The following is a 23,707-nucleotide window of genomic DNA, read 5'->3' on the forward strand; positions in this document are numbered from 1 at the left end:
TTGTTTTAAGTAAATTCTGAAAATCCGAATTGGAGGTGTTCCAATACTTAAATTTTTTTTTAAAGAATTGATGATATATTCTTCATAAAGTATGAAATTAAGATAAAAATTATTTTTAAAGGGCAAGAAGCCACAAAACGAAGTATCTTAAGCAAAATTGAGACGAACAAGAAATTTTTAATTAATCTTAAAAAAAAAACATAAATACTATTGTTCACAAAAAACGTATTATATTTTATTGCTCGAGTTGATATAATTGCATCTTGTTATTCTATATATTTGTACCTGAAAGTGAAAATCGATATGGAAAAAAAAGAAGAGAAAGAACAAGAAAAGAGTAGAAGAATCTAGGGAAGAAGAAAAGAATTAGGCTTAAAAAATAAAGTAATACTCTTCACAAAAACGTTATATATTTTGATGCTCACATCAAAATTATAATCTCTGGGTAACATATACATTTTTGTATATCTATTTGAAAAATAAAACTAGGGAAAAATATTTTCGAATTAGGCTTAAAAAACGGAAATACAATTATTTCCCTAAAACGAAATACATTTTGATGCTTCAGTCGATATAATTATTTGTAGTCAATTTACACAGTTTTATACATTTAAGAATAAATTGATTCTATACTATTAAAGCGTTAAGATAAAAAAAAAGCATTTTAAAACCATGTTAGAAATACCTTTTCATAAGATAGAGAGCTCTGAGCGGATTAACAATTCTTCTTATAGAATTACTTCTTGAAAAAATCGCATTCAAAAACCACAATTACAAATTACATTTAAAAATATTCTTAATCAACAATATAATTTTTTTATAGAAATAAATTTCTCTCCGTGAAAAGGAATCCTTTTTCTAACACTTCATGTTTTAAAAAGCAAACGATTCCTTTCTATCGCATTCTGTTCTAAAACCAAACGATTTTTCACTCTCAGCGAATAATGGAATTTCTTTAAAATATATAATTGAAGCAATGTAAAAATAGAAACTCCGACGTTAAGGTTTGAAACAGTCGAGGAGAAATAAAAAAAAATCCAATTATTGCTTTCTACGTGTTTCTAGTTTGAAGTATCAATTTAAAAAAAGACATTCAATTACATTTTAATGACACAGGGGCTTTAATCACTGGAATCTTCCCAAGTTCAAATAAAAGTATCCCTATCTACGTTCCTTGTGAATAAGAAATAAATTTCGAACAAAAATTAAGCGCCAGCAACCGATATAGATAAGATGCAAAGAAATACACCCCCACTTGTCGCCAGTTTGATTCCCAAAGGCCCCCCTATTCACTGTCGTATATCAGAAAAACAAATCATTTCCAATTCCTTTTCTTTAATTCAATTTCAAAGGCGCTCTTTCTCAGATTTCGGTTATGAGAAAAAGTGGTGTATGATGCTCCAGAATCTGTTAAGTTTACCATATTTTAAACAAATGGGGAAGCTACGCGGAAAATGCATTAGCATAAATCGTATCTTTTTGAGTAGTTTTTGTTCTTGAATATTTTGTGTTTGGAGTAAAAGAAATACGTTGCGTTTTGTTTGGTTTAATTAAAAACAATTTCGGCAAATTGCGACTTTATATTCACAACATGTAAGACTGTTGTTCTTGAAAACTAGATTTAGAATAATCTTGTCGAGGATTTTAGTAAATAAGAATCAAAACTGAAATCAACCTTTTTCAGTATCTCATATAAACTGTTTAGCATTAAAACAAAATGTACTTATATTTTTGTTTGCAAGTTTTTGCTTAATAATTTGAAGATTTATAGTTTCCCCAAACGATAAATTATTTTAATCTAAAAAAAAAAAAAACCTTGTTTCAGATATTCAGAATTTGAAAATACTATTTTTAGAATTTTGTGCGCTAATCTGTGATACAGTGAATTAAATATGCTAGAGGAATTAAAATAATGTTAGATGAGTATAAATATATATAAAAATATAGGTGAAATTGGCCAAAACAACAAATCGGATTAAAGATTTAATCACAGCTGACCAACATACAGGCGAAGTAAAAAAGGTACATTCGATTCCTTTATTTATACGTCAAAACTAACTAGGAATCATATCATATTGGAATTACTTTTAAATTAGAATACATCACATTTGAATTATTTTTTAAATAAACTGATGAATCGCGCGTCATCACAAACATACGATATGCGGAAGCCATTTAAGTTTTAAATGTGCATTAATTGACGTTGAGAAAAGGCATCACCAGTTTTTCCTCATACAAAATAGGTAACTATTTTCAGATTTAAATCAAGAAGATGCAGTGATGTATATTACTCGGCAATGAATATTCTTCACAAAAAAGAAAAAAAAATTCTTTGTCAAAAAAAATGCTTTCTTATATATGTAATACTCAAACAGAAAGTATTATAATCTTCAAAAAAAATCGTATAATACGGGCATTTGGAGAGAGAAGACGTGATTTAATAAAGTTTCTTAGCATTTATAATTTAATATTATCAATATGGTGAGTAAACAGCTAGTTGCAGAATGGAACCTATTCAACTAATTTAAATATTTCAACCAACAATTAAAAAGCAAAAGAAAAAAAACTGGTCCAAGAATTTTAAATAATTTGCAAGAACAAAAACTGGGTTTTTATAAGTTAATATATTTTTTTTTATTCACAAAGAAACTTTTCTTAACAGTCATAAATTAGATACTATAATTAATCTTTTTTTAATTTGAAAAATTACTTCCAATTTTTCACTTGTATTATTATAATTACTAGCCAAAAGTTATATATAAATGACTTCGAAACTAAAATTGCAGGTAAATTAAATTTGTTTTTAAATTAAAATGGTTTCCTGATTTAATTCTTTCAGATGTTTTGAATAACGTTGCAGCAAAATTGAAATAAAAAAAAAAATATTTTTATTGATACCTTTCAACACTAAAACAGACAAAATATTTCGTTTGTTAGTACTTTAGTACTGTAAGGGGAAGCAAATTTTACAAAACAAAGAAATTTAACCGTTTAATCAATTAGGGCAAAGATTCGAGATAAAAAGTTTAAATACGCCATTGAACTAAGTTTGCCCAAACACATTTTTTATTTTTGAAAATTGATTTCAATTTCAAGATAGATATTTCTAGAATAATTTGAGCAAAATATCTGGTAATTTCTCATTTTACACTGGAAGGCTTTAAAATTTCAAAGTTTGGTTTCGTCGTTCAATTTTATGAGATTTCATCAAAACATTGTAAATTTATTCGTTCACTCTCGTAATTCTTGACTTATAAATAAAAAATTCGTTGAAATTTGTAAACATTAAATTTTTTCTCAAAAAATAATCTATTTAACCAACTAACAAATAACAATTTTTGAACACAAAAAAACATTTTAGTTCTTTGAGCTTCAATAAAATGAAATTACATAAAAGATAATAATAAATCTTTTTCACATTTATAAGTAAACTAAAAGGTGTCATTGAAAATAAATTTACGAAGAAAAACTCTAAAAATTTTCAATAAACATAATTTATGAATTATTTCTTTTTGTTTTAAAAAAGATAAAACTATTGACAGATGAAATGATGAAATTACATTAAATACAAATTTTTAAAGCTTAATTGTTCATTAATCATTACTTCACCTAAATTAACACTATTTTAAATACAAATTCATTGCTAGTAACACAACAATATCAACTAAGTTAGAAAACTTTGTTCTAAATTATGACTCAAAACAAAACCATGTTTAGCAATCGGCGTTCCGTTTTAAGTACTGGTTTTGATCTTACAACTGAAAACTCAAATGTTTATTAATCATTATTTGAAATAAGAATCCCACTAGTTAATAAATAATTTGTTACTTAATAGCTCTGCATTGAAGACATCGATAGCACTTTAGAAATAGATATGCCTTTGAAAATTAGATATGCTGCAAACAGATATTTCACAAGGTCACGGAAGAAGAAAGTCAATTCAATAGTCATAGATCTCCCTTAAGCACTCTCGCATACTCTCTAATAAATATATTCGTTATATAATATTAATTATTCATTATATATTATTAATTATAGTTATTAGTTGCATGCAACTGGTAAACAATAGTTTCGTAAGTGCCTAATAGCGTGTGACTTTCGAGAGCAATCACTCATATTTGGTTAATATAGTACCAGGAAATCGCATATATTTGCTTTAGGAAGTAAATAAAGATTCGGGGGTTTCAAAGATATTAATGAAGAGATAAATAAAAAATGATTGCCAAAATCTAAGAATAAAAAAAATGATGATACAATCATTTGACATAAAAATAATATGTTAATCTTATGGATATGGGAGATAAGTTATCATGTACTAATTCGAAAATGGATTTCTGTTTTCCTTTGTTTTGTAAAACTGAAATTTTCTTTTGACATACTTTTTTTTTCATGTAAAAAGTGCCTCAAAAATAATGATCTTTTATTACATTTTAATTCTCAAGTTTCGAATAAATAAAAATTTTAACAAGCGACATTCTTAGTTTATTACAGCTTTTATGAATGCAATTTAAAGTACATTTATTTAATTGTCAATTATTTAATATTTGCTAGAAAAGGAGAAAGATTCAACAAAGAGTCGGTAGAAATGATTCAACTTACTTAATAAAAAAAAATGAAGATAAAATACTAGAAAGCTTAACAAATTCATTTCAATTCTGAATTTTGAAAAAAAGAATTAAGAAAAAAGTGGGAACATCATTTTTCTTATAACACTAATACGAGAATGTAGGGGTCGGTCAAAGAATTAGTCCCACAAAATAAGAAAATCAAAAGTATCACACTTTTCAATAACTTATTTTGTAACCGAAAGTCCCATGCAAAATCTACTTTTTGAAATAATCCACTGTTTTCAAACACTTGTCGAAGCGTGTCACGTTTTTCAACGTTTTCTTCAAATCAATCTTGTCCAACGTCATTCGCGTGAGCAGCGATCTCAGAACTTGTTGCAATTGATGGTCCTCTCGCCTGTTCGAGAATGGATGTACAGCGTCATCAATATCTGTATGTCCGCTCTCAAAAGTGTTTTACCACTTCGCGATTGTTGGAGATGTCTTGCATTTTCACCATTCCCCTCGTGCAACTGTTGATAAATTTTAGTGTAGTTACTCCTTTTTGCTCGTAAAAAACAAATTCATATTCGTATTTTTAAATTAGGTAACACTTGCAGCTGACAAGGATTGTTAATGATTCATTATGAGATAAACTAAAATTACCTCGTGAAAGCCGTTACGTCATACGTTACGGATAAATGTATGAAATGATTCCACCAAATTTCATAAAAACAACCCTTCACTGACAATTTTTATAAAAGAGTACATGTAACTTGATTTGATTTTCTCCTGCACAAAAGACACCTGTAAAATCCATTAAGAGTAAAAAGACCTTCGAAATATTCACAGGAAATCTGTCTCTTAGGCTATCTGAATACAAGCGAACTCAATAACTATAAAACCTAAAAGCTAATTTAATAAAATTTGGGCCCAGATTCAACATCAAAATTGTAGATAAATATGGAATTCGAAAACAAATCGATCAAAGGGTTAGCAGTCTGTCGGTTTGTATTTTCACAAGTATGTAAAAACTCATCAACGCGATGACTTAGTATGTACTTTTGTGACTACAAATCGTAATTTTGTGTCAAATAATGGTTTCAATCGATCTAAAAAAATGGCACCTAAAATTTGTAATAGATGGTCATATGTCATGTTGCATATTCAAATCAAGCAGATATCGGTCCCAGAATAGTAACATTATCGGTTACATCATTTTGTAACCGGAAGTACGTTGTATTTCCGGATAAATTGTGATTGGATGTTTGTGCTTTTAAATAGAAAGCAGGGAAACCGACTTGCTGTAGGCTGTAGCTGTATACTCTGCAAGATGCAGACATTTGTTTGTTCATGAAAGAATTTGTTTTTAATCTTATGGCTGGTTTTTATACTCTGCTATTCTTGTTGTGACTAACTAAACATGTTAACGCTATCCAAACAACCTATCACTAAAAAAAGTCGCCAAAAATCCCGCGCTCATAAGCTACAGCTATTACTCACCAATGTCATGATGTTAAAAATGTACAAATACATTTTTTAGAGAATATGCAAGAGAATTTTGAGAAGACCATTTACACTGATATAAATTTGTATTTGGAATTATAAGATAGCGCACGAAACTCTTGCTATTATGCAAATTTTAAATCATTAATAATGTCACATAATGCTATTTTAGCATATATTTTTGTCTCATAATAGATACATTTGTTATGCAAAAATCTTTCATCACAAAAAGAAGGGAAAAAATCTAATGAATTGTAAATACTCTTTTTTCACGTTTCTGAATATGAAAGTACATTAACAGATGGAGAAAACAATATGCGAAAGTTTCAAAACTAACTTCAGGAAATTTTAATGACACAAATCCATCCGTGGTGCATCCATCAGAGCTTCTGAATTTCAGAATCTCTTTACAATTATTTCAAAAATGTATCATTTATTTTTCAGTTATATTTATCAACATTTTTTAAGATTTCTTTGGTGTTCTTTACTCAGTGTTATAGCTGAAATTAAATCATTAAAATCTCTTGTTATTCCAAATGCAATCGGAGAGGATGATGTTTCTCGCGATATTTTAGTATAATTAAAATGTAACTTCACTTGAAGAAACTATTTGTAAATATGGAGAAACTACATTTCTATATATCTATAGAGACTTCAGATATATATCTTATATCACCTCATCATAGATAAATTTATAGTTTGACAAGCATCCAATTTTTTCAGTCTTTTTTTTCCGTCTACCAGAAATTATTCCTTTTTACTTTATTCATATATATTTTTTATTAATTTCCTTTAAAAATAAGACCAAAGAAAAAATACTTATTAGTTGCTTTTCTTTCTTTTTTTTTGTTTACCATATATTCTGACAAACATAATAGTTATTCAAAGAAGACAATATAGTCTTAGACTAATCCTCTTGCGTTAACTGAGATTTCAGAGAATAATTTTAAACCTTCCATATTTAATAAAATAAAAAACAGAAACGTTGGTTTGGTAAAAGTTAAAAGGTACTTTTAAACATTAAATAGAGTGGTTATAGAGTTTTTACTTGATTATATAAAGTAAACACAAAAAATGGTTGAATATAATACTTTAAAAGTTTTTTTATGGAGATATCATGAGCTTTATTTTTTTTTACCCAATGGATAACACAACTAATGCGGAAATAATAATTTCACATAGTATTGTTATGAAAATGGCATCAACGAAGGAAAAAATTCAATGTGTTCTTTGGTTCCCTGAATTCCAATCGACCACTACCGTTCAATACCAATTTTATGGTCATATAAAGAACAGGGATGCTACCTGAATATATTGATATACTGATACATTCAAAGTCAGGATTAGAAATGTGACAACCGAAGTGTTGGGCAATACTTGATGAAAACCACCACTTTGGAATACCACCTTGACATTCTTCGAACTTCCAAGGGTGCTCAAAATGAAATTTATTAACATGAATATCATAATTAATAAGAATTAACAGGAATTCTATTGAAAACTTTATAATGTATTCTGGTGATGATAAGGTGTGTGCCATAAGTGGCGTTATACCGGTAAAAGCTCATAAATAAAATTTAAAAAACAGAATTTAAATAGCTATCAAAGGACTAGCAATTCAAATTTTTTTTTCTTCATAATCTTGTGTACTAGAAGCTAAAAACAGCCAAAGGGGGAAAAAAAAAGAGTAGGCATAAAAAGAGAGTAGGCATGGAGAGGAGGTCTAAATAGCCTAAGTAGAAGAGTCTACATAATATTCCAACCGCATAATTGAAATATAATTTATAAATAATAAAATTTACCGAAGATAAACAATTTAAATTTAGAAAGCAGAAAAATAAATGAAAAATAAAAAAATAATAAAAAAGCAAAGAGAAAAATATAATTAAACAAAAAAAAGCAAAATAAAAGATAAAAATAAACAAATGAAAAAATAAACAACTAGAAAATAAATATATATAATGGCTCAGTCTAAGGTAGAGTCCATGAATCAGGAAGAAAGGGCCATATAGAGTTCTTTTTGAATTTTTCCCTTGTACTCACTAGATATTGTCCACTTTTAACAGTGCTTGACAAACCAGAATAAATTATTGTTCAATTTGGAAAATTCTTTTTTCATTATGATATATGAATAATAATAATTTACAATATATAGGAGCAACCACATACTAAATTATGATAATTTTTAAAATATTTTTCTGTATTTAGTTAAAGATTTTGTAAACACCTTGGATTTTGCAGAGCAACTCATGACTGAGTTCCATGCCGATACATCCCTGACTCTACAAAACCTATTTATTCCAGAATAATAAATAACCCCCTAAAACTATCACAAGTTCGTAGTAGCACACCCAATCCGGTAAGTCAACATTCCTAAATACACTACCATCAAAAGACTGACTCACACCACAAGGCAGCAGAGACGCAGAAATCAAATTAAACGACTCGAGACTGTCCAATTCAGTTCTGGCGCTCACCTGACAACAGGAGAACGGTATATCTACTGCAGGAGCATTCAAATCCGACTCCCGTAGTCACTGAATTAAGTGCACCTATTACGAATGCTACGAGACTAATAGATTAACTTATAAATAAGGAAGAACCTCGGATGGGGAGAACTAGGAAATATATCAGGTAGCGGACGACCTTTTTTAATCCGAATAAGATAGTTTGTTGGGTAATTGAAAGTGGGGAATCTGCGCCATGTTGATGGATAAGCTAATCTTTACAATTCCCCTTGTAGGAGGGTCTTTCTTTTTTACTCGGTGTCGTGTTAAAAGTGATGGATGAGATATAGGGTCTTTGTGTCCATTGTTAACTGGGTTGACTTTTAGATGTACTTGTTTTTTGAGCAGGCTGTTAAATTGACGTGATATGTTCTAATATGTGATGGAATGGCATGGGTTAAATGAAAAGTTTAAGACATCCATATTGTACTTTAATATTTCATCTGCAGTAAATGATATAGTTATATTTTTGGGGCTTCTTTATATCCTAATCAACTGCTTAATCATGGATTAGTGTGTACTTTTTTTGCATAAAAACCGAGTCCACTTATACAAAAGATGTATAAATAATATTTACACGCAATTTTTATGAACAAGTCGAAATACCTACCTAATCTAGCGAACTCCTATATCTGTTTATCTATATATGTAAGGTATAGTATAAGTGGGTAATCAAATATCGTTGAATATCGAAATGTGGTCCACCGTGAGAAGGCCAATTGATTATGTCTCCTAATTTATGCACAAAATTTGCAAACAAGTGCAAATACATTTAGGACGAAACGAAAATTCTATTCAAGTATAATCTTTAATATAATAGAAGATCAAATTTCTATGAATAATTGGAGCTTTAAACGAGAATAAAGGACTAATTGGCATTCATTTTATATAGAGTTAAGCACTGCAAAAATTTAAAATAAAAATTCATCATTATTTGTAAATTAGGAACAATTAAGCAAGATTTTTTAATATAAACACTGGATAAAAATAAAAATTAAACATTTTGATAAAAAATATTTTTACAATTTGTAGTAAAAATTCTAAATAATTTCAAGACCCAATTGGTTCGATTTGATAAAATTCGGCTATTAAAACACTTTCAATATAACTTATTGCATTTAATGCAGCAGTCTTTCTCACAGAATCTTTTTAAAAGACATTTTTTGAAAAATAAATCGATGATAACTACGTCCTTCAACAAGCATCTACTATAAGATGAGTTTGATAAGAGAAGAGACGAACCTCACTTTCACTATATAATGCCTATAAGTATCTATATATATCACTATGCTATATACTATGGAGGAAAATGTATTTATTTCAAGGATTGTGTGAGTTTTATTATTTGTAAATCCATATGCTTATCTGAGAAGTTTTAAGATGCAAATGAGGTTGATGATTTATAAGTAGACAATTAGAATTTTATCCCAAGAAATATGAAGACAAGATAAAAACACGTAATACGCGTTCACTGAGAGCAAAATCGTTATCTCGTTATGGGAAGAAATATCGAATAAGATATTTTTTAGTGAGATAAAGGTGCATTTTTTCTCTTTTTTATCACGTACCAGAGAAGGAAGATATCGTTTCTCTGACTGTACTATTAATCAACATTATTCAAAAACAGAAGTCAACAGTGGCATTTAATTAGTCCTGTAACTGGACTGAGCACTTTAGATTTTCTGGATTAACTTAGAAGCAAAGTACAAATTTGGGCCAGTTTCTTCTGTAAGCTCATGAGCTAGTCCCATGTAATTTTGGGCAAAGTCAGACATTAACATCAGATGATATCTAAGTACTCCAAATTACCACCGACAAAAAAAGGATATGAATTTCTCTTTCATCATGAGATTTTGATATGATAAACCGAATGAGATCAGAAGATTCATCACCATCACGACTTCAAGTATGTACACATGGCGTTTCCATTTATCTTATCCCATTCAAAACTCATAGGGTTTGGTATGTCTGAATGTGCTTAAAGTGTATTGTATATGGATTTTTGGTCCATCATCTGATGATATCATCAGAGACTTTATCATCAGATGATATGTAAATACTCCAAATTCCCTCCGACAAAAGAAGATATGATATTTCTCTTTTATCATGAGATCTTGAATAACAGGAAGGTATGCTAAACCAATTGAGATCAGGGCCATCATTATGATGATGCCTTCAAGTATACACACGACTTTTCCATATATCCTATCCCATTCAAACCTGATAATATTTGGCATGTCTGTATGTGCTCAAAGACAATTGTGTCTCATTTGAATCACTCAGTTTTTTTTTATATATATTGGCATATCAGAGGCAATAACTGGAAAATAGTTCTTTCCGGCATCATTTATATATAATTTTTCTACTTTGAATATCATACCTACAGTTTCTATACATATTATTTGTCAGAATTTTAAGAATATCATAATACATAAATGTCACATCCCACCTGACAGCTCTATTCCTGACAAACTGGAACAGATGACATCCTCTTCGATGATCGAGGACAGAAAAGAGTAATCGAATCTTAACCGTGAGGTCTGCAGACGATAATCTCCGCCCCTTCATCAACAATAATAGCTAAACAAAACGCCATAACTCACTACCACCCACAAGAAAGATAAAGAAAACGAAAATCACCATGCGAACCATGGAGGAAAAAGAAAAACGAAAAAACCACTTTGGAGCAATTGGAAGTTGAAGGGTTTTTCTTGAAAAGAAAATAAAAGAAAGGGCTGAAAGATTCCTAGAGGGGTTGCTCCCTTCTCGACCACCCTTGAGTGATGCCGGAACGAAGACAGATAGTTTCTGTCGTCTGCGAAAAGGAAGATACAAGATGGGGGTCTGCTTATGACAGATTTGCTTTCTTCAATATGTTCCGCAGGCGTCAAGACGATGGAATGAAGGGACAAAAAAAAGTGGTAAAAAAACCCAATAAAAACTGAAGCACAGCTAAAAATGATAATAAGAGGTGATGATAGCCTTCAGTTCTAGATGCTTTGTTATTTTTCGTACGGCTGATTTTTCAAGTTGAATAAATGGTGGACTTTCTTTGTATTAACTTAAGTGAAGCAGGAAGATTGATTTGATGGTGGATTTCGAGAAAAGCATAAGATACTTTGAAACATCCAGAAAAAAAGATACTCTCAGATACTGGATTTTATTTTGAAGCAGTTTCATTGTATATAGGGAAAATGGATCAAAATAACAATGGGAAAATATAAAAATTGTGGAAGCATACAAGTAAAAATAAAAGCACTTTCTGAGACATTTGTATATTTATAGAAACAAATGGAAGTCCTATGATATACTGAAAACAACTGATTGTAACAGAACATTTTCTACGAGACAGTCAAAAATTTTTTTGCAAAATTGATATTACTATGAAATTCTGTATTACTCTGAAATACAGAAAACACCAATATTTATATGATTTATTGCGGTTAATACTAGAACTTTCTTCATAGTATTAAATCTGTCCAAATATGTGATGTTTTTCCCCAAAGAATTGAAATCATTGATTAAACCACATTGCTTACAGTTGCTGTCGTTATCTTCAAAGTAAATTTGCTATCATTTTCCTATTTCCATCTTTTGTAGTTTGTTTAAAATGCCACGTTCTACAATTTGTATGTGCAGATAATGGAAGGCAAAATTATAAGTTAAACGCTAATTAATTTTTTACTTTCGCATATATATATATACAAATATAGCCTTCCGAAACTGTTAATCAACCAAGATTTTGTATAATCTGCATGTTTCAGATTGAAAACACATGTTTGATATTATATGCATTTGTTAATACGACCAATTAGTTTGGAGGATGAAATTTGATATGCGATCTTGACTTCAAATCTATACATTTCTGTCAAATTTTGAACAAAATTCGTTCAAAAGAAATCTGCCTGTCCATTTGTTCGAATAAAACTTAACGTGGTAACTATAAAACGAAATGAACTAAATGAATAAAGTTTGGCGCACAAGTTCAATATTTATAGGATAGATTCGTAGAAAATTTGGAACTAAATGGCAAAGAATTTCCCATTTGTCAATTTATACTTTAACAAGCGTGTAAGCCCAATGGCTTAAATATATGAAGTTTTGTATGAGATATTTTGACCGCAACTGTAGTTCTATGCCAAATTTTGGTTTTAATCAGTCGGTAAAAACGTATTCAAAATACACATCGTGTTTCCTGGATTTTGTTGTATGAGCCGCATCCCAGTAATGAATCGCCAATTATCGCTAGTAGGTTCTTTTATAATTATTGTTCATGAATGACATATGATTAATAATACACATATGCATTTCAGATTATATGAGAAAGTTTCCTCGAAACCACTCCAGCTGGATTAATGGAAAAAAAAAATTATCCCTTTTGATAAAGAAGAGAAAAAAAAAGAATTGAGAATTATGAACAAATATAAATTTTACACTATGTAAGAGAGTCAGTTTTGAACATTATAAAATGTTTTTCTATAGGAAATATATAACTGAACGAAATTTCAAAATTTTAGTAAATCAGGAAAAGAAAGAAAAAAAAGCAGTTTTAAAAATTGTGTATGAACTTGGAATGCACTACAAACATGAAGCAAATCAAGTAAGCTAAAGGCATATAAAAGCATAGCAACATCATAACAATTTAATGTCAAATTGATGTAATAACTTTATGTGTCCATCATATCCCTTTACATCTTAGCATCACATCTCCACTTACAGATCTCATGTGATTCCTACCGGGTTTGGTGTAAATTTAGCTATCCAGAAATAATCAATGAACTTTTTTTAAATCTCTAAATCTGAATTCCATTGAAAGCTGAATTTGAGTTCCATCCAAAAATTTAAAAACTAGTATTCAAGGCCGTGTAAAATAATAACGAGTATTTTATATTATTTTTCTCAAAAACTGATGAGAAATTTTCTCAAAAAAAATACATAAGGAAAATAACATATTTGTTATTTGCTTATATTGTTTTATTAGAATTGTATTATTATTAGTATATTATTTTCTCAGAAAATGCTGGGAAAATACGAAAATAACGGAGGAGTATTTGTTATTTTCGTATATCATTTTCTTATAATTGTATTATCGTTAATATATAATTTTTTTGAGGAAAGTACATAACATGTATATCTGTTATTTTCGTGGAGTGTTTTCTTAGAATCATTAATGTATTATTTTCTCGGAAAAATAGATAAAATGGGTACTTATTATTATTTTTTTTGATTTATTAGAATTGTATTAATATTATCAACGTATTATTTTCCCAGAAAATGCATAAGATGAGTATATATTAATTATTTTGTATTATCGTTAGTATATCATTTTCTCAGAAAAATGCATAACATATATCTGTTATTTTCGTGTAGTATTTTCTTAGAATCATTAATGTATTATTTTCACAGAAAAATTCATAAGATACATTTTTTTATCTTTGTTTATTTATTGTTTTCGTAGAATTGTATTAATATTATTAGTGTATTATTTTCCCACAAAATTCATAACATGAATATTTATTATTTTCTTGTATTGTTTTCTTAGAATTGTATTATTATTAGTGTATTGTTTTTTTAAAAAATATATAAGTTGAAACTTAATTTAAAAAAATGCTTTTTTAACAGGTTTTATCTGGGGAAGAGGGTAATAAATAGGACAGATTTCATATAACAAGCGATACCAAATCCCCTAAAGAGCTCCAGACTTCCATTTCAGACTAATCGAGTGAGTAAAAGTAGCAACTATTGAGGAAAGTGCTTTCATCAAAAAACAAGCTCAAAATGGCGTGCATTAATTGATATCATATCGGATGCAAACTGTTAACCCTGTATCTTAAGCAGCCTCCTAATCTTCCATTGTAGCACTTACCCTCATCATTTAGAAATGAAGATTTTTTATTTCAATTTTTCCCTCCTTACAATGGAATAAGTGATTCATTGAAGCTACAGTCGAAGTAGATAAGAGATATTACCAGGACGTTGTTTAGGGGCGGGATTTTTTTTCCCTATCAAAGTCATTATTCCCTTTTCAAACAAAAGATTAAATTAGCCGAAAAGAGAAGAAAGAATGAGGGCTTGTGTGAAGTAAAATAACCATTTTCTGATAAGCATTGAAACTAATGATTTTTCTATTTTCAAAGCAACGTCTTTGTGGATGTAAGATGGGGTTGAGTAGGGAAAAAAACGATGAATGAAAGTTTTAACTGTTTTTATCTGATTATGTTGTATGTTGGGGTGAATTTCGGGTAGAAGTGTAAAATTAAGTGATAAGATTATTAGACTTTGATTAAAATATAAAGAAAGCAGAGTCGTAATGGTTTCGTCCGTATTATGAACTGGTTTATCCGTGTTTAGTAGGCAATGTGGGATTTCGCATTCTTTTATTAAATTATTATTTGGCAGTTCATTCATTTTTCAATGATAACTTAGTAAAAGGAATTCGGAGAATTCCTGAGAACTGTATGCTCAAGAAAAAAGAAATATACTGATTTATTTATTTTTGGATTATCCCCTTGATTTACGAATTTATTGAATCTATTAACTAAATAATCATTGTTGTCTCAGTTCATATAAAAACTTTAAAGAAACCAGAAATGCTTTCGGATTTCCAAAAGAGTTTTGTACCTTTAATAAACTGTCATTGTGTTGTAAAAATAAATTTAAATACAACGAAACTTGGCTATTTCAAACGTTTTCATTATTAATCTTAATCTTAAACTTAATCGTAATCTTAATCATAATCTTAAGTTAAAATATTGTCTATGCATTATTATTACCAACTGCGTATTGCAGTGATAATTTGTGGTTGCTTATTGCATTAACAAAGCAATGTCGACCAATATACTGTTAAAATATTGTCAAAATATAAATATAATATTAAATGTCAAAATTGAAAATTGTAAATAATTTTTGATGCTGAATTTTTTTTTTCTTTGTTGGTTAAATGAAAATAAGCAATTAAAATTATAGCATTTTTTAAAATAAGCTCTAGATATATATTATGTGAATTGCACTTTTTAATTTAGAATTTTTCTGCATAATAGTTGTATTCAAGACACTGTAAGCTGCTTATTTATTGGATTTTCTTATTTATTAATAATATTATTCTTGAAATTGTAATGTTTTAAAATTATAATTTTTATTATCACTTTATTTGCTTTAAAGCAGTTGATGCTTATTTATTTATTAATATACAGAATCTTCACAATATTCTTGGCTCAAAAATTAATTTTTGAAATGATGGAAATCAAAAATATTTAAATTAAGTAAATAATTACATTTTGTTTGTATAAATAGATGGGATTCTGATAAAGTTATGCCGTCGTAGAGTACTAAAAGTTAAGACCACCTTAAACAATTTATTTTTCTATAATTAAAATTGCTTTTCTATAATTAAAAATGAACGATGAGGCATACTGACTAACTTGGCCAAAAATAACCAAATTTCCAATTGTATACCTCGCTTCGTTTTAGTCTTAGAGGAATAGAACTTTTTGGATTAAAAAAATCAGAAAGTCAAGAATATTTTATTAACTATGGCTAATAAAACAGAAAGGAGATTGTGTTAAAATTTTGATTTTGTAATTTTTTCAGCATTGTATTTATTGAATCAATTTAAATATGAGGGCTGTTTTTTTTTTCAAACTCAAATGGATTACAATAAAAACACTTGACACACTTAGGGAACATAATGCTATCAAAAGTTATGTACAAATATTGCTATGTTTCGATATAATCACCACAAAGAGTTAATCATTTTCTTATTCTGTGAACAGTTTTCCAATCCCACTTCGAGGAAAGTTGCTACTAGCCATGTGAGATGACCCTTGACTTTCCTTTGAAATTTCTTAGTACCTCGGGATTTTTTTGTTTCTTTACCAGTTCTTCAGTTCAAGGTAGTGATGCAACTTACTCGGCTCCAAGCCGTGTTGTTAGTAACAGGGAAAGGCTACAATGTTAATAGAAATATCTGGCGATAATGTTTTTTCTTAGTAGCGGCTAGTTCCTTGTTTCCAGCATGATGTCTGAGGCCAATATTTGGCTACTATGTTTAAATGCGATCTCTTTATTTTAAAGTTTAAAAAAATGAACGAGCATATTGTCACTCTTCCGGACGGACAGATAGACAGGTGTTATCAAATTTATCATATATATACTTTGAAAGGAAAAAACGTACTCGTCGCACCAATTCTTTTGAAATTAGAATCAAATAAATAATCGTAATTTCCTTCCTTTTTTGAAAGCTAGGGACGAAGAATTCTGTTTAATATCTGCAGATCACCAGATGAATAAGAAAGTACAGTACCGGGTAATTTAGATAAAATATAACATTTTTTTCAACAACACTTTGATATCAAGAAGCTTGAATACATTAGGAAGGTCCATTTACACTAAGTAGAACACGTGTAAGGCTATTAAAATAATTTGGCTCTCAATGCGTATCTCATCAAATTAAGCAATTAATATTTCCAGTGAACCAAAAGGTAGCGAAATACAGTCAGTTTACAATATTTGGCGACAATTGAGAGTTTAAAAGCAATTGGCATCATTATCTTGACAGGCAACTACTGTTAGCCTGCTAACATAAAAATTGCCTATTCAAATAATTAAGTTATTTTTTATTTCCTTCCGGCAAGCTGGAAGGCAAAGATAAATTATTTGCCATCAATGTTAATGCTTTCAAGACTAACGTTTCACAAAGATCTGCGAAAAAGGATTGCTAAATTCGAAGAGACCGGTTCATTTGACGTAAAACGGGGTAGAGGAAGAAAACTAGTTTCGGCTGCGGCAGTGGAAGATGCGGCTACAGCATTACAAGAACAGACTAACAGTGATACTGAAATCAGCAGTGTACGGGGAGTTGGTAGATGTATATGCCGATAAGTACGGTGCCTAAAGTCCAGCAGAGCATCTTCCACTGTTATCCGTACAAGATAACTCATGCGCAGCAGTTGCTACCTGCTGATCTGGAAGCATATGAATCTTTTTGCACTACGATTTCTTGCCCGGATGGAAGTGGATAACGGATGACCATGGAACATTCTGTGATCTGAGGAAGCCCACTTCCATTTGGATGGTTCTGTAGATACAAAATTGCAGGATATGGGTGACCGAAAATCCACTCCAGCTACAGCCATTACCTCTTCAGTCAGATAAGGTTACAGTGTGGTGTGGAATAACGGCAGCGTTTATCGTCAGTCCGTTCTTCATCGAGGAGATTACACCTGCTGGTCCCGTTACTGGCAAGCGGCTTGAAGAACTTTTGCGTAACCATTTCATTCTGGCATTTCAACAGCGTCAGTGTGTGTATCGTACAAGATTCCTGCAAAATGTCGCTCCTCAGCGCATTGCTACTCCTGTGAAGCAGCTCCTGAGTACTCATTTCGGAGATGATACGATCATAAGCCGCCATTTTCCAACAACGTGGCTTCCACACTCCCCCAATTTAAGCCCGTGGGATTTCTGGATTTGGGGGTACCTGAAGAATGTTGCTTACAGCGGGTGGATTGAGACAGGCTCGAAGGCAGGCATCATGCACCACATCCATTGTATCAGTACAGATATCCACCGATATGTTGTGGAGCATGCCGTTTTGCGCTTCCAATTAGTAGCGGAACAAGGCGGACGGCATATCGAACAACTTATGCCTTAACCACTCATCAGTAAGGTTTTTTGCTTTTTTTGTCATTATCACTGTTGTCTCTATAAACATGTATTCTTGTCTTATCGTTAATAACTTTTTAGTAAACCCCTGAACACTATTGTTGTTTCCTTTTAGCTAACCATATGCCTGAATTTAACGAATGCAATTTTGGTCTTTCTCCTGAAAGTACCTTCTATCGCCACATTTTAGAACTATTTTTTCCTTCGCCAAACAAAATTGCCTCACAATTGCTTTGCTAGAATATCAAATCATTCTGACCAGTATTTTTAAAATTAACGATTTTTGAAATCGTAATATATATATATATATATATATATATATATATATATATATATACCAATTCAAACTAAAACCGGAAAAGGAAAGAAACTTCATAGTATTTAGAGAGCACAACTGCAGCTACTTCTAAAACACAGATGAATTGATACAAAAGTATAAAAATCAAGTTAATAGGAAAATCAAATAAACCAAATAAAATTAAACCAAATATAAAAAATAATCCGGCCTGAAGACTTTTTCAAGGGTCACCCTCAGGCAGGGATTCAAAGAAAGGGATATTTTCTGTGAGGAAATGCAGACAAAGGTCTAAAAATGATTCCTCGTGACCCGAAAATCCCCTGAAATTAGGCCCAAGAGATATATCATTTTAACAGAAAGGAAAATACAAAACTACAAATTAGAAGAAAATAACCACTACAAAGTAAAAATGCAATAGCAAAAATAACAATCTAAACAAAAATATCATAAAATAGCACTAACGGGAAAACGAAAAAGGCAAGAACTTACCATTAGCATTCAAGGAAATTTTAAGCTATCGATTGTGATTCCCTCTTTTTAAAAAACATTAACGGTAAATTAGGTAAGAAATTGTAGGCCCCCAGCGCCATCTATTGAGGGATCTAATATGCAAGGAAGGTTCTATTTTTATTTAAGCCAAAGGTTTAATCCCAAACCATACCTTGTTTAATTAAAAAATTGACATTATAGTAATTTCTAGGAAATTCATTTTTAATTAAATTTTTAATGAGGTTGTCTGATGCTTCAATGCAGGAATTTTTATTATTGCAAACCCTTTTGATCCTGTTAACTCGTGAGAAAATTAGATTTTTGAAAATTTTAGTGTTTAGATTGGAATGGTAGTTACATAGTTTTGTTATTTTAAAGTTGAATTCATCCCTTTTATCGTATATACCTATTGTTTTATCATTAGCAATTTCGATTTTTAAATCCAGAAAGGTAGCCTCAAGTTGATTTTTATTTGTATCTTTTAGAATTAAATCTTTTGGATAGCAATTAGTAGCAATATTAGTATTGTCGAAGTTAATCAAAAGTAGGTCATCAATATATCTCCACCCGTTTATTAAATTGTATTTAATTATTTTTTTCTCATAGTAATGTAGGAAAATATTAGCTAAAGCACTTAACAAAGCTGTTCCCATTGGAATGCCCTTGACTTGTTTATAAAAATTAATACCATTAAAAACGTAATTTTCAGTAATATTAAAATTACATAACTCAAGCCAGTTATTTTTAGGAATGATATTTTCATTTAAATATTCGTCATATATAAAAGTGCAGACCTTTATTAATTTTTCATGAGGTAGATTAGTGTATAAATTTTCGAAATCAAAAGTATTAAGTTTATTAATGTTGTTATCTTTAAGAAAATCCAGTACTTCTTTGTTACTAGAAATAATAAAGTTGTCTTCAGTTTTTATTTTGTCCAGGATAATTTTTAAGTATTTAAAGAAATGTTTGCCCGTATAATAATTATAACTGCCAGTGCTACAGGTCACAAATCTGAATTTTAATGTATTTTTATGAAATTTAACTGTTGGGAATAAATAAGTATAGTTAAGAGAGCAAGTCTTAGTTTTGGTTTTTTTTGCGAAAGCTAGCATTCTTTTATCTAATTCCTTTTTCCCGGTGTTCTTTAACATAAAAGTTGCATTAGAGTTATATTCATTAATTAAAAGTTCTTTATAATAATATTTACAAATTAAACAGACATTATTTGCTGATTTATCTATTACTGTAATAACAATTTTTTTTTTAAATTTTTTATTTCGTTTTTCAATGTTTTACTAAAATAAATCCCACGTTCTTTAGATCTGTCAAAATCAGTATTCATTTTTAGTTTAATTTCCTTTAAAATTCTCACTTTCCATTCCCCGAAACCTTCCGCAGGCCAATGGTATTTTCTAGATAATTTAGCAATAAAAACATCCAAATCATTACCAATAGAAATCAAAAATTTTTTATGGTTTATTTTTTCTCTTAATCTAAATTTTGTACCTCTTCCCATCAAATCTCTTAGAGTTCGTTTTCCCGTTAGTGCTATTTTATGATATTTTTGTTTATATTGTTATTTTTGTTATTGTATTTTTACTTTGTAGTGGTTATTTTCTTCTAATTTGTTGTTTTGTATTTTCCTTTCTGTTAAAATGGTATATTTCTTGGACCTAATTTCAGGGGATTTTCGGGTCACGAGGAATCATTATTAGACCTTTGTCTGGATTTCTTCACAAAAAAAAATCCCTTTCTTTGAATCCCTGCCTGAGGGTGACCCTTGAAAAAGACTTCAGGCCGGATTCTTCTTTATTTGTTTTAATTTTATTTGGTTTATTTGATTTTCCTATTAACTTTATTTTTATACTTTTGTATATATATATATATATATATATGTATGTATAATTATATAATAATATATATATTATAATTATGATTTTTTATTCAATTATTTTTAACAACCGTTCTAGAAAACTGATGACTTATCATTTTTCGAATGGATAAAATAACTAATACTTACAATAATCCTTTAAAGATACCTAAGATTCCCTTTAATTAGTCTACATGTGTCAAAGAAATTCTTACTAAAATTTCATAGTGATATCACTGAAGGAAAAATTTTCGGTCTCTTTTGCTCTTGTATGGCGAGATTGATTAACGAATCACCTATCAGTTTTTCTCTGTACATAATATGCATAATTTTGGCGAAAAGATGAAGCTTGGAATAAGCTTCATTTTATTTTTCCACTGGGGGGCAATGTTCATAAATGGGGACGAAATTGGAACGCGATAGTTTGCACCAAAATACAAGAGAAAAGTGAGATAAGTTTTTCTCTAGGTGACTTCTCTGGGTGAGAGTGACTTCTTTAACCATGTCGATTTGGGAAAGGGAATCTTAGATACCTACTTAAGGAATGCGTAAGTTTTAAGGATTTCTATTCTTCCGCCTTGAGATTGAGAAATGCACTAACCATCATTTTTTAAAGCGCGCTTTAGAAAAAATATAATAAATGTTAGATTTGGAAGAAGAAAATAAGAGAAAGTTCTAAAATAAAAAAAACATAGACTATTTTAAGATTAAAACAATATATTACTTAAAATTTAAACTAAGAAATATTATTACACAGACACACACACACATACTCGTAAACGGAGGTTGGTTTGGGGTTCTAAGTACCATACTTGATGGAGATATGCTGACTCGAGGATTATAAGATCATAAATATTCTTCCAATAATAATTTACCTCAAACAGGAGCTTCAAATATTACGAGGGAGGTCTTACTAGCTTCGTATAATAATTTATTGGAAATAAATATTTTAAATCAATAATCATAACACAAGATATTCATACTAATGAAATAATATAAATCAAACCACAGATGCACGAAAACCAGTTTATTTCCTTTTTCTCCAATTCAGAATAACAAAAGGTTGATAATTTATTTCCTCCGGGATCAACCTCTGGAAGGATATTATCAACGAAGAACACTAATTCAGGCTCTCCGTTACAAGCTGTAAGAATCGTGTTTGTGCAAAGGATTATCGTTTAAATATGGAATTAACGCAGAGGTGCCTTGTAGGGGATTGTTTTGCGCAATAAGCCGATGTCAAACACCATCCGATTTACTCCAAGGCGATTAAACTGCTTTTCAAAACATGCCTTCTTAATCTGATGGGATTTATTGACTTTTGCAGTGACTGTAAAGCGTGGCGAAAAGGGCTGGGTTTTGTTCGTAACCGTGGAGAGGGCTTTTGGATGGGATAACTATGCACTTGCTGAGGGAGCATGTTCTATTAAATTTCAAAAGTTAAGTGTTATTTGATTTTTCAAAGTTAAGTCTTCGAAGGTAAGTATTGGATGGTTGCGATTTAAATTTGGTTTTCAGATTCTGTAATAAGGATATCTACGAACGGTTTATAGGCGATTTGAAGAATTCAGCTTTTGCATTTTATAATCCTTGATACTAAAAATAACTACAGGTGAGAACCTATGAGTAGTAGAATTTCAATAGGTGGTGCTACATGCGTTTATAAACATTCTAAGCCTTCAATGCCATGTGCACTTAGATACAAAATTGCCGCATAAATAAGCAGCTTCTCGCTTTCCTGTAGGTAATGTTGTGAGGTTGAACGACTACCACTCTAGTAACAAGTCAGTTCAGCGTCCCTCAAATATTCTCTAACTTCTGGAACGAATATATGCTGTAAAAGAAATTGGGATTCCGTATGAAGGACATTACTGAAGCGAATATATGTTATAAGACAGATTAGGATCACATATAGAAAGTGCTTCTGGGACGAATATATGCTGTAAGCGAAATTGTGATCACATATTGAGTTATAAGAAAGGCCTTTGAAACGAATGCATGCAATATGAGGTTGGAATGGTACATAATCGTCCTTTTCTGGGTTGGATGTATGATATAAGAAAGGTTGGAATAACGCACAAGGTTATAAGAGCGATCTTTGAAATAAATACATACAAAAAGTTGGAATCAAATATAGGTATTTTCTTTTGGGGCGAATATATGCTGTAAGAGAATCACACATTGTGGAACTCTTCTGAGATTATATATATCACTGTAAAATTGGTTAGGATCATACATAGAGGCTTTCTGGAACGAATATATGCTGTAGGAGAGATAATGATCACATAAAAGAGAAAACTTTGAGAAAAAGTCCTCTCAAGTAAAAGAGAGAACATTGGAACGAATGCCAGTAGTAAGAAAAGTTGGGATCACTCATAGTTCGATCAACTTGTCTCATTGCATATATTTATGAAAGAATCTGTGCAATGAATGAAGCTAGAAGGACAATTAGGAGAGTTTTCTGTATCGAATATATGCTATCACATCTGTTCTAGAATACATTTTATAGAATTCATAGAGTCAAATGGCCACAGATAAAATTGCCCATTTAAGAGCATTATAATAAATAATCGGTGTTTCTTACATTCGGAATATATTTGGCTGACATTATTTGAGAAATAATTTAAATAACATTAAATTAAAATACAGATTAAAATAATATTTTGCATATAATATATGCAAAAAATAAGAAATTCTCTTGTTAGTATTTACTTTTTTTTTAACTTTTTGAATCTAATATTCACAAACAGAAAAATCTAATTTCCTACCTCTTTATACTATCAAGTGAGAACACGATGTTGTTTTGATTTGAGGTTTTTAAAGACAC

The sequence above is a fragment of the Argiope bruennichi genome, chromosome 8, assembly GCF_947563725.1.
Source record: "Argiope bruennichi chromosome 8, qqArgBrue1.1, whole genome shotgun sequence".
Lineage (NCBI taxonomy): Eukaryota > Metazoa > Arthropoda > Arachnida > Araneae > Araneidae > Argiope > Argiope bruennichi.